Here is a 13,552-nt window from a genome sequence, read left to right as displayed (position 1 = left end):
ACACACTCACAGACGCACATATACACGTACACTACACATACATTATATACATATAGTGTGTGAGTGAGTGTGTGTAATTGTATGTGTGAGTGTGTGTGTGTGTATGGGGTGTGTGGTGGAAGGTGGCATGTGTAGTGTGTGCGTGTGTGTGGGTAGTGTGTGTGCATAGTGTGTGTGTGTGCGAGTGTGTGTGTGAGTGAGTATGTGTGTGTGAGTGTACAGGTGTGTGAGGGGAGGTGGCATGTGTAGTGTGTGTGTGTGATATGGGACACGGGTATATCAGCTTACCTATGTGCCATGTTCCAAGGGGGAGGGGCTTCTATGGGCTGATGAGTTATTGAGGGGGCTGGGAGTGGGGGCGGGGGGTGGGGGGGTGCTTCATTGATTTTGTCACAGCTGGCTCCCACATCTTCAGTCATATGCCCTCGCTAAGCCTGCCAGCCTTTGCCCGCACATCCCCTAACATTCCTTCTGTTAGTGGAGGCCAACCAAGCGACAGGCCAGCCTGTTCTACCACCATCACCTGTCAGATGCCCAACACTGAAGGATAATAACATTCAGATTCACATATTCAGGGCAACTAGCACAGATTTCCAATGCTGTCCAGACTTACACAGCAGGGTATTTGCAGGGGCAGTTTGGGTTGGACAATGTCAGTGACCCTTGTGAGAATCAAACCCACAGTCTTAGATGTGCCAGTCCACACCCCTAACCATTACACCACACTGCCCCCCGCCTGGCATGGACCTGCTCATGGTGCTCGGAGTACAGCACTCTTAAGCCTCTGACAGGGAGAGAGAGAGAGAGAGAGAGAGAGAGAGAGAGAGAGAGAGAACCTGAGCTCAGGGTTTTTCCAGAAAAAAATATCTCACATGGCAAAGAGAGGGCAAAGCAAGATAATGCAAGAACTGCAAAAACACTTCGCCCTGTCCTGAGGGAAGGAGTCTGTGGCATTAGACCTATTCTTCTCCAGGGTCTCTGTCTAGCTGTGAGTATGTGTTTGTATGTGTGTGTCTGTGAGTGTGTGTGTCTGTGAGTGTGTGTGTGTGTGTCTGTGAGTGTGTGTGTCTGTGAGTGTGTGTGTCTGTGAGTGTGTGTGTGTGTGTCTGTGAGTGTGTGTGTCTGTGAGTGTGTGTGTGTGTGTCTGTGAGCGTGTGTGTCTGCGTCTGTGAGTGTGTGTGTGTGTGTGTGTGTGTGTGTGTGCGTGTGTATAGTGTGTGCAGTGTATGTGTATAGTGTGTGTGTGTGTGTATGTAGTGTATGTGTATAGTGTGTGTGTGTGTGTGTGTGTGTGTGTGTGTGTACTGTATGTGTATAGTGTGTGTGTGTGTGTGTGTGTAGTGTATGTGTAGAGTGTGTGTGCGTGTGTGTGGGTAGTGTGTGTGCAGTTTCTGGAGCGTGGGGATTCCCAAATGTCCAGACCAGCCACCTGAGGGGCAGGGCCTGCAAACCGAGGGAACACAGCTGGCCTGAAGGCCAGGTGAAGAGGCCTTAGCGATGACCAATCAGCTCATCCCACACACACCAAATCCCAGGACTGGCTTTGGTACAGAGAGGAGGGCCCAGACAAGCAACACACAGAGACTGCGAGGCCAAAATGACCTGCAGCACCACAGCTGTACTGTAATTACAATAAAGGTTCAGTATTGATTTCAGCCAACCAAACATTCTACCCTTCACCAGAACAGACCGCTCTTCATTATCATGTAGGATACACCTTAATGTTCAGGTCATAATTCCTGTCCCCATTTGCAACCCCTCCTCCTTCAGATGTCTGTGGTACCCCCCCCATCGCCCCCCCTCCCAACCTCCCAAAGGGTGTTATGGCACCTGCACTCATCAATAGACCTGACAGTTACCATGGAAACAGATGCACGTTTGGAACCACTCAAAGCTCTTTTAGTGACTCACTTGCTCGGCTCATTTTAACAACCTCCAAACACCTGGCCGGGGCCAGAAAGTGTGTGTTTGTGTGTGTAGGTGAGTGTGCGTGTGTGTGTTCTTTTTGTGTGTGTCGTGTGTGTGAGTGTGAGTCTGCATGTGTCTGACTGTGTGAGTGTGTGTGTGTGTGTTTGTGTGTGTGATGAGTCAATAAACACAAGGGAGGTGTGCTTCACACACACACACACACACATGCACACATACACACACACATATACACACACACGCACAAGAGTGATGGGGTTATCTGTTGAGATGACAGAGCACCTGAGTCTGGGGCAGGGATGAAAAAAAAAAGAAAAACAAACAGATGAAGGAAAAGAAAGAAAACAGAGGGGTTTCCAGTGCCCTCTCGATGGCCCAGTTTGTACCACTCTTATGGGGTCAGGGGTCAAGGGTCAGAAGGGGCGGTCCCAGCCTGGCTCAGTGCACCCCCCAAAAGAAAAACCCCAGATATACCTGCAGGATCCTGACCCTACTGTGTCTGGATCACCTGCCTGGCCAAATACACCCCGAGTGTCCCAAACCTAACTCCCAGTCCCAAACCCCCATCCTCCCCCTTCCCCTTCCCCTTCCCCTTCCCCTCTCCACCCAGAGCTCCCAGTCCGGTGATCAGGTGATCTTTTATACATTCACTCCGCGATGTTTCTTTGGCAAAAATCATTCAGATTGGGCTCATTACATTACATTACGGGCATTTAGCAGACGCTCTTATCCAGAGCGACTTACACAACTTTTACAAAGCATTTTACATTGTATCCATTTATACAGCTGGATATATACTGAAGCAATTTCGGTTAAGTACCTTGCTCAAGGGTACAACGGCACTGTCCTACCCGGGAATCGAACCTGCGACCTTTCGGTTACAAGCCCAGTTCCTTACCCACTGTGCTACGGCTCCTTTTCTGTATTCTTTACTTGTTGCTTCAGCTTCAAAATACAGCCGAACTTTTTGGCTTTAATCTTTCATCGACAAACCGCATGTCATAACCGGAGACATCTTCTTAGCCACTGCAGTTGTTTTCAGTTATTTCAACACCTGCCATTGATTATTTTTACTCAGCGATTTCCTCCTGGAAACATTTAAATGCCATAAATTGATTTGGACATATATTAACTCCGTTCAAACTATCATCGATGAACAAATTGCCATTGTATGTGACTCCCCATATTTTTTTTATTAATAAACAAACGTGGCTGTAATTAACAAAGTGCAATCAGTGCAGTCAGAACAGACTCAAATGCATTATTATTTTTGGTTGCGTAAACTCAAAATACAAAGCTTGTATAAAGTGCAATAAAAAGGATGTAAGAAAGTAATGAATTGAGTCATTTATTTCAAGGCAGGTAATTGAATGAAAAAAATTTAAAAACAGCAAGATAAGATTTTCAGATTGTGCATTTCACTGTGTCATTCACACACACATACACATGTGAATGCACACACACACACACACACACACATATTCTTTGCTGGATGTGATTTAACTCTGAGGTCAGTGCAGCAAACTGTTATGAACAGCACATAACAACTTTGATTGATACTGTACAAATTTGTCATGGACAGCCCTACCCAGTATAGGTTTTGGGAAGTTTCACTCACGCCTCAAAGGTTTCGGTCCCACTTTGCATCGTCAAGAAGCGGTTACTGCAACCACTCGCACAGCCCCCCGTTCACTGGGGACTCTTTGCTTTCTGGTCCAATCAGTGCCTTCATTCCAACCCGGGTCTCGGTTAGCGAGAGCCACCGATTGGACGAGAACCCGAACGCCCCGTCGCTCACGGGGTTTGTGTTCGACAGCCGCTGCTTCAGAGGTACCTCTAGGGCCCTGGGTGACTGTGGATCTGCAGGGTCCTGACGGGCCACCTTTGGGACTGACAGGCATTAATGCTTTTTTTTTAAAAAGTACAACGCACCTAAATTCTGCACGGTCACATTTTCCTGCAGAGTAAAGACTGACGTTTGTGTTCAAATGGGGTTTGATTTCGAGACACATATCTCTCGCAATACCTCTGCTCGACTTGCATATGGTCGATCGTTGTCTGATACTACATGCGGCAAAAATAAATAAATGAAAATAAAACAAATCAAGAGATTGTGGATCGACTTACTACGATATCACAATCACTGCTGGTGCAGTCAACTTCTATGATACATATGCATAAATGACAAACTGAACAATTATTTTACACAATGCAAATAGATGAAATCATGTATTCCTATGTCCCGCGTTTCTTTCTTTAGGCTAAGTCGTACTATCTGCCTTTAAAAAAGAATTCCTCCCACAAACTTGAGTATATCGAGGAACGTGAGGCAGCATAAGTAAGACCTCGAACATCTGCATATCTTCCTTGAACGTGGGTGTCTTCTGTTTACGTATTATCGCGAAATTGATTTGTTATTCATGAGATTCATTATGCAGAGCCAGGCACAGTCAATGGGTTAATAATCATTAATAAGTCAAAATCATTAAGCCAGAATGGAACATCTCCCCTTTTTATATTCTGCAAACCAGCCCCCTCGCTCTGGGTCCTATCCTGCATTTTTCTGTGTTTTGTGTAGAGAGCTCCACCTATAGGTCTTAGTTGGAACAGCAGGGAAAGTGACACCCCAGAGCTTCAGGGCAGCCCTGCAGACGGAAGAGTAGTCATGTGTCAGATGCCGGCTATCTCAGCGTTGCAGGCAGCCTACTTCATTATACTAATGAAGAAATATGTAAAAGTAGGAAGGACGTTCCATACAGGTGTCTGTGTGTGTATGTGTGTGTGGGTGTACATGTGTGTGTGTGTGTGTGTGTATGTGCATGTGTGTGTTTGTGTGTGTGTGTGTGTGGGTGTGCGTGTGTGTATGTATGTGTGTGTGGGTGTACATGTGTGTGTATGTGTGTGGGTGTGCGTGTGTGTATGTATGTGTGTGTGGGTGTACATGTGTGTGTATGTGTGTGTGTGGGTGTGCGTGTGTGTATGTATGTGAGTGTGGGTGTACATGTGTGTATGTGTGTGTGCGTGTGTGCATGTGTGTGTTTGTGTGTGCGTGCAAAGAGCACAACAGTTAAGAACCAGTTCAGCCCTTGACCAGAGTACTCTTTTGGTGAGAGACCTTTAGCGGCCATTGTCCCAGAGAGAGAGAGAAGTGGGGGGGGGGGGGGCGGGGTGGGCACATAAAGAGGGGGGAGATGGAAGGAGAGAGGAAGAAAGGAGAGTGAGGGAAGAGAAGAGAAAGAAAGGGAAGGAGAGCGAGGGGAGGGAGAGACAGGGTAGGGAATGGGTGGAAAAGCAGACTCAGGGTCATAATTAATAGGGGACATGTTTATCTTGCGTCTCCACCTGGTTTGAACCCCGGCCCCCGAGGCATGTGAACAGAGAGCATGTTGGTGCAGCTCAGTGTTCGTACACCTGGAGAGAGCAGGGGGCCGCTCTGGAAGTCATACTTATTTATTCCAATTCACTATTTCTTTCTTTCTTTTCTTTTTTTTTTTTGGAGGGGGAGGGGAGTTGTCCTTGTTCTCATTATTTGCATTATCCCAAATTACGTATGTTCTTTTTTGAAGCCTGTTGAAAACTTGCAAAAAAAGTTATCTGCCCCCCCCCCGCTCGTTCTCTCTCTCTTTACATGCATCCATTTACTGCGTCTTTCAGCATATGCTTGCAGTTATGCATTTGCATGCATGTGTACGAGTGTGTGTGTGTGTGTGTGTGTATGTGTATTCGTGCATGTAGACGTGTGTGTGTGCATCTGCGTTTGTCTGTGTGCTCACACACACGTGTGTGTGTGTGAGTATGTACATATGTGTGTGTGTGTGTGTATGCGTGTGTGTGTGTATGCGTGTGTGTGTGTGCGTGTGTGTGTGTATGCGTGTGTGTGTGTGTGTGTGTGTGTGTATGTGTGTGTGTGTGTATGCGTGTGTGTGTGTGTGTGTGTGTGTGTGTGTGTGTGTATGTGTGTGTGTGTGTATGCGTGTGTGTGTGTGTGTGTGTGTGTGTGTGTGTGTGTGTGTATGAAGGGAGGGGAGATCACAAAGAGTGCAGCCCTGTTGCCATGGCAGTGGCAGCTGTATCTGCAGCTGAGCGAAGCCGCTCTCCCCCCGCCCCCCCGCCCCCCCGCCCAGGAACAGTTCCCGCCCCCAGCTCCTGACCCGCCGCTGAACCTGACTGGGGTCAAAGGTCGATCGCTCCAAGTGGCGGGGTGACAGTGAGCGATGAGCGAGGGAGTGAATAAGAGAAACCGAGGGAGAGCGAGAGAGAGAGAACGAGACAGAAATACAAATAGAGTGAATGGAGCGAGAACGGCGGAGAGAAGGAAGGGAGCGAGAGAAAGGAGGAGCAGCACCAGGCTCAGAGAGAGAGGCAGAGGAAAGAGAGCAGATGTAATCATCAATGGAAGCGTTTTAGAGAGACGACCGCTGTTCTCTCCGTGCCCGTCGGGAAAGCCCTGCGTGCAGCCAACGCCGCGCTCTGAAGCGCATCTTTCATGTGTGTTCTGGACAGCATTAAAACACAGGGTATAGGACAGGTGACACGGCAGGTGGTGCTATGTGTGTGAGAGAGAGAGAGAGAGAGAGAGAGCGAGAGAGAAGAGAGATGGGGAGAGAGAGGGAAAGAGAGAGAGAGGGAGGAGAGAGAGGGTGAGAGAGAGAGAAGAGAGGGAAGGGGGGAGAGAGAGGGAAAGAGAGAGAAAGGGTAGAGAGAGGGGGGGTGAGAGAGGGAGAGAGAGGGAGAGTGATACAGACATACTTGTGAATGAAACATTCGGTCTTGTGAGTGTTTATCTGACCGTGTACTTCAGTAAGGGACATAACCAAGGCGGTCAAGTGACTTGACCTCTGACCCCTCAAACCCAGAAGTCAAACAGTTCAGGTCAAGCTTAGCATCCGCATTGTCTCCCCCGTTTCCACCTACCGAAACGAAGCGCTCTGCGAAAAGGCCGATCTGGGCGTCCATCTGTCAGCAGAACACGCCCGAGCTCATATCTGGCCTCGCAACGTGCGGATAGCAAAAGACGAACAGCCCAGTACAGGAAGCTCATACCTCATTCGCTGGCATTCCTTTCGATCCACGGCCACAGAGCGGCGAGTAGCGCTCAGCAGAGAACCAGGAACCTGAAGTACAAGCGGAACACGTGGAGAAATGTCTTCCGTTTTAGGCAGGACTCGATCGTCCGCGTCAGCCGCCCTAATTACCCGTGCGTGTATTCACAGGAGCTGCGATGCGGGCTGTCAGTTGTCTTTGTGCGAACGCAAACAGAGCTCACAGTTACGCCGATGCGGTGTCGGATCGTAGGGGTGACGGCCAATCGCACGCAGCACTGAGAAACAGGTCCTGGAGGATTGCGTAACGGTCAGGTCTCTCCACCTTTTCAGACCCACCCGCTGGTTTACCACGGCTCCAGTCTCAGGAAGAGGCCACATTATTACCTTACGGGGCTTGTGTCTTATACTACAAACCATGTGCATGTAAAATATGGCACTGGCAGGCTTGCTCACATCACTCTGATGGATGCATTAACCAAATGAAATTAATTAATTAATGTAATATAATATTGATAAAAAATATTAATATGAACAATACAGCCAATCAGGTTATTGTTCATGACAACAACAACAATAATAAGAGTCTGTATTATTATTATTATTATTATTATGGTTGAGTTTAAGACTCATTGTGCATATGTTACCAATAATAATAAACTGCCAGGGTGACTTCCGCGTACAGTTTGAATGATGTTCACGAGCGCTGCTTTAGGATCAGTGCTGACTCTGATCCGTATCATATCTATGCTACTCAAAATGCTGAAGTTGATCCGAAAGCAGACTTAGGAGTTTGATTCGCTTCTACTATAAAAGCAAACAAGCGGGAAGCAGTGAATGAAGCAGTGCCCTCTTGCGGAAAAGCCCCGTAATTTCCTTCTTGTGCGAAGAAGACTTGTAATTCAGCGTAACCACAGACTGCTTTGATCGCATATTTTACGACTTCATGTCGACCCTCACGCCACGCCACGGGGTCAAGTATATTTATTTATTTATACATTTATTTATTTATTTTTGGATAAAAATATTAAAATGATACAGCGTAACAGATCAATTAATTGAACAGAATAACATAATTATTAGAAGTTAGTTCTTTTTCAGGCTTGAAAAGAATATCTGTAATATAATTCCGGATCCAATTTATGCGGTTAAATATTAGTACTCGCTGCTGCCGGAGGGGAATTTCCGATTCGTCGAACACGGGTTTATTTGTATTAGCGTTGTGCGTTCTGAGCGCGAGGGAGACGAAGCCACCTGCAGCGCTCTCCGTCACGTGCATAAACAATTCCATCTTTTCCTGATGTGCTGTCCTCCCTCTCACCCCTTCCCTGCTCCATTTCCCGCCCACAAGATCGTCACACACCCCTGACTGCATCGAGAGGACGAGCAGATTGGAAATGCAAGATCTGTCCATCCATCAAAGAGAGAGAGAGAGAGAGAGAGAGCGCGAGAGATAGAGCAAAAGAGAGAGGAGACCTATTTATCTTTTTATAGTACATGTGAAGCACAAATTATTTGTAAAAAAAAAAGATTCATGAATAATAATGTTTAAATACAAAATAAAAAATAAATAACTATTGATACATAAATAAGGCATTTCATAAAGGAAGTTCTAAAGCAAACAAGCATGCACAAGAACATACACACTCAGACAAAGCTGCACACGGATCTACACACACACACACACACACACACACACACTCACACAAATGCACAGGCATAAACACACACAGACATACACACCTAGACAGACACACGCACGCGCAGGCAGGCACACACACACAGGCTCACACATTCACCCTTTGGGATATATATGTTTGTGCGAAGGGAGTGACGGCTTTCTGATGGATCGTATTGAAGGGAAGCAGCTGTTCTAAGTGAGGTCTCTAAAGCAGAGACTTTGGACACCGGGCTCTAAGTGATAGCGCCCTCTCTGGCCAAGAGCAGGTATGGTACACCTTGCCTCCATGTCCTTTAATTCCTGAGGAGTAATTCTGTTTCACACCGAGCTCTGCGTCCCTGTCCAACCCAGTCCCTCATCCCCTCTCTGCCTCTCATCCAGTCCCGTATCAACCTGCTCTCAGTCTCATATCTGTCCTCTCTCCTCTTCCGTGGTATCTCTCCATCCCCCACTCCTGCTCTCCATCTGTAAACTGCACACGGGCTTCCCCCACTTCTCTTTCTTCCCCTCTCTCCCTCCTGCTCTTTCTCCCTGTCTCTGATCGTGTAGCTGCATCAGTCCCTCACTCCCTCTCTCTCTTTCTCTCCCTGAGTGCGCAGCTGTATCCATCCCTCTCTCCCTCTCTCTCTCTCTGTAGCTGTATCAGTCCCTCCCTCTCCTCCTTTCTCCCTCCATGTGTATAGCGGTGCCCCTCCCTCTCTCCCTTCCTCCCTCCCGCTCCCTGATGAATTGCCTTCCCCTCCTGTTGAACCTGCCAGATAATCCCAAGGAAGCAGTAAAAAGCATCCATCAGCATCAGCGTCGACACAACCCACAGACCTGCAGCCACTGCATTCAAACAGCATGGCAGCAGACGCCCATGTGCACATACAGTATGTGAGCGTGTGTGTACAAACATGTCTCTGCGTATATACGCTGCGGTCTCCATAATGTTTGGGACAAAAACACACACATTTATCTTGATTTGGCTCTGAGCTCCATAATGTTAGATTCAACAACATGTGGATAAAGTGCAGATTCTCAGCTTTCATTTAAGGTATTTTTTATACATTTTGATTAGAAACTATAGCACTTTTTATACATAATCCCCCCATTTAAGGGCAAATGGCTTTACAGGTGTTTCTGATGAGTCAGGCATGTTGCCTTCTCAGTGCAAGTTCAAGAGAGGCTTCGATTGCCTTCGGAGTCTGTTACATCAGGTATTTGTCAAGCTGAGGACCAGAGTTGTGCCAATGAAAGTCCAGGAAAATCAACTCTTTGGAACATCAGTGAGATGAAAGACGGCACTGGTGAGCTCTGTAATCGCAATGGGCCTGCAGGGGCGAGGAAGACCTCTACAGCTGATGTCCTTCTCACCATAATGAAGAAAAGAAGAAGAGCAAAGAGTGGAGACCAAAAGGAACTGCTCAAGATCCAAAGCACAACCCTTCATCTGTGAAACACGGTGGTGGGGGGTGTTATGGTTTGGACATTTATGACTGCCACGGGTCACTTGACTTCAGCGATGATGTAACTGCTGATAGCAGCAGCAGAATGACTTCTCAAGTGTACAGAAGCATCTTATCTGCTGAAGTTCAAGTAGATGCCTACAACTGATCAGATGGCAATTCATCCTACAGGGAGACAACGATCCTAAACATACTGCTAAAGCAACAACATAGTTTTACCAAGCCAAAAAAAGTGGAAAATTACTGGCCAACCCAATCTGAATCTAATTGAACACGTGTTTCATATGCTGAAGAGAAAATTTAAGGCAACTAACCTCTGAAACAAGCAGGAACTGAAGATGGCTGCAGTACATTACTTTACATTACATTAGAGGCATTTAGCAGACGCTCTTATCCAGAGCGACTTACACAACTTTTACATAGCATTTTACATTGTATCCATATATACAGCTGGATATATACTGAAGCAATGCAGGTTAAGTACCTTGCTCAAGGGTACAACGGCAGTGTCCTTACCCGGGAATCGAACCTGCGACCTTTCGGTTACAAGCCCAGTTCCATACCCACTGTGCTACACTCCGTCCTATACAACAGGGACACAATTATGCGAGTCCCTCTAATTTGGAACATTAGGCCTGCCATACTAGTGGTACTGAACAGGCTATAGGTTTCCCACATCTGATGTTTGGATGGCTTGATTTTTGAATGGATTAAGTGGCTCGATGATTTTTTTGACTGCTTCCGCTTGAGAATTCCCTCTTCGTGAGCCTAAATGACGACTCTGGTGGGACTCGAACCCACAACCTTTGAATCACCTCTCTCGTGTTTGACTAGAAGTCCAACGCGCTATCCATTGCGCCACAGAGCCCGACGCAGAGTACAGACAGAGTACAGAGTACAGACCTTACAGAGCATCACTAGAGAAGATACTCGGCACCTGCTTAATGTATCATGGCATGCAAAGACTACTTTCATTTGCAGAACATTAATATGTCCCAAACATTATGATGCCCTGCAATGGGGAAGGAGGGGGGGCTTTGTATAAAAGGTACTGGTTAATGTTTTTCTAGACTGTGAAACCGAAGTGTATAAAAATACCGTTAAGTGTGTATTGTTTAATTACCAATTTAAAATTGTGGAGTACTGGGCCAAATCAAGAAAAAATAAAGAAATTAAGGGGCCAAGCTTTCAAATCACAAATACATTTGCAAATTCAAAAAAAAATAAATAAAATAAAACATACAAATATATGAATGTTCCTAATAAGCTGCTGAGCAAGTTTTAAATGACCACAAAAAACAGCTTTTTTGTAAATTTAAATATTTTTTTCAGAGCTCCATAGTGACATCTGCTGGTTGAATCAGGTACATTCTAAAGGGCTGTCGTCAGGATTGAGTTGTAAATAAACTTACCAAGTGTCATCACTTTGTTTTTGGTTTTTCCACCTCATCATCCTTGGAGGACAGCTTTATTATTATTATTGTACAATCATTTTTCTTTCAGTCCTTTCTTTTTTCTCCCTTTTAATTCCATTCTCTGTCAGACTCTTTCTTTCTCCATCATTATCATCTACATCATCATCATCACTATCATCATCATAATCAACATCACTTACTTCCCCTCCCCTCTCCCTGTTTATTTATCAAGTAAATTAATAAAATTCATATCAGATTCAAAAGGTGCATTAAATGTTACAATACCCAATCTTGAAAACACACACACACACACACACACACACACAGAAGAAAATGCATGAAGGGAGAGAGGAAGGTAAAGCAGGTAAATAAGTAACTGAAATCCCTCGGTTATTGATGCCATTCAGTTGTGCCTCAAGTACACTTAAATTCAGTACATGACATTACAGTCATTTCTAGACACTCTTAACCAGAGCCATTACAACTATTACATTGCATCCATTTATACAGCAGGATATATACTGAAGCAATGCAGGTTAAATACCTTGCTCAAGGGTACAATGGCAGTGTCCTACCCGGGAGGCGAACCTGTGACCTTTAGGTTCCAAGACCGGCAGCCAAAAGAGGAACACAGCTAGGTGTGATACATTACATTTATAAATTCATTGATTTGACCTTCCAAGATATTTTTTTTTTTCATATTTAATCTCCAATGCAACTTCATTGGACTATTCTGAATTTGAAGGCCCAGTAGTATCCTCCCATTTCAGCAAAATTATTATTTTTTTAAATAATGCAGTATTAAAAACATATACTTCTGCAAAGATGATACATTGACTGTTGGTAAATCACCAAGAATACAATAGTGGGGTTTAGTGAGATTAAAACATTTAAATTATTCTCTTAACAGTTGCCATCCATAAAGATTTTATGTTGGCACTCCCATAGTAAGTTTATTAATGACCCCATCAAGTCTATTAATGATCCCTTTGTAAACATATTACATTTTACACACATCCAGGTCACATGCCACTGCATCTTCTCTGACTCATCAGGAGTGTAGTACATTCTATCTAAATAATTAAATTATTTATTTATTTACTGTGTATTGCACTAAATGGATATCTAACATTATGCCAAACATTTTAATTAATGAGTTTGAACTTATTTCTACATTATGTCTTTGCTCATGGAGATCATTATAAGGGATACTTTCAAACTTTTAAGATTTGCATTCTTAAGTATTTCATTTTCATGCTGAGATTTATGGGAGATTAAAAACTGAAAAAAAAGAAGAATTTGTTACCACTGATAACATGGCTCATGTTTGTAATGCCTGCTTGGACTGACACAATGGACACGCACACACACACACACACACACACACACACACACACACACACACACACACACACACACAAACACACAGAAACACACGCGCACACACAGGCTACGCACCTGCACACAGGGTCAGCGACTGCAGCGCATCCCTGTCCTGGAACCCTTTCACCACCTAGTGGTCAAACAAAGGAACTGGGGTCACTTTGCGGGAGCCGCTCAGTTCGTCATCCCAGGGACAGAGTCCCCTGGGCTGGCTAGCACGGCCTGTTATTCAAAAAGCGTTGTCCCAAATTTAACAAAGTGATGGGCGAAGACCCTAAATTGTTTAACAGCAGCTGCTATTTACCATTACAGTACATTATAGGCACTTAGTAGACACTCTTATCCAAAGTGACTTAAACAGTTTTTGCATTTTTGCATAAATATCAATTTATACAGCAATTCAGGTTAAGCATCTTGCTCAAGGGTACATTAGCAGTGTCCTACCTGGGAATCGAACCCGCAAACTTTTAATTGCAATAATCCAGGGTTACAATTTTCCATGACCCCTGTATATTTCTGTCAACTAAAAACGAACACGCAGCCGGTACTGATTTATCAGGACATTAGCATTAGCACTGGTATTAGCTGCAGGACGTGAGCAGAGCGACTGATGATGGAGGCTAAAGTTTGAGGGAGAGTAAAAACGGACAGAAATGA

At 45.2% G+C, this 13,552-nt stretch overlaps 1 non-coding gene across 1 annotated transcript; it reads right to left on the bottom strand.

Annotated features, from left to right (window-relative positions):
• Positions 1–10,873: 10,873 nt before the first annotated feature.
• On the bottom strand, positions 10,874–10,965 carry trnar-ucu. Its single transcript is given in 2 exon segments — positions 10,874–10,909; positions 10,929–10,965. It is a non-coding gene; the product is annotated as a tRNA-Arg (tRNA).
• Between the last annotated feature and the right edge of the window lie 2,587 nt (positions 10,966–13,552).

This window comes from Anguilla anguilla, chromosome 11, assembly GCF_013347855.1.
Source record: "Anguilla anguilla isolate fAngAng1 chromosome 11, fAngAng1.pri, whole genome shotgun sequence".
Lineage (NCBI taxonomy): Eukaryota > Metazoa > Chordata > Actinopteri > Anguilliformes > Anguillidae > Anguilla > Anguilla anguilla.
This window is presented reverse-complemented; position numbering and strand designations above follow the sequence as displayed.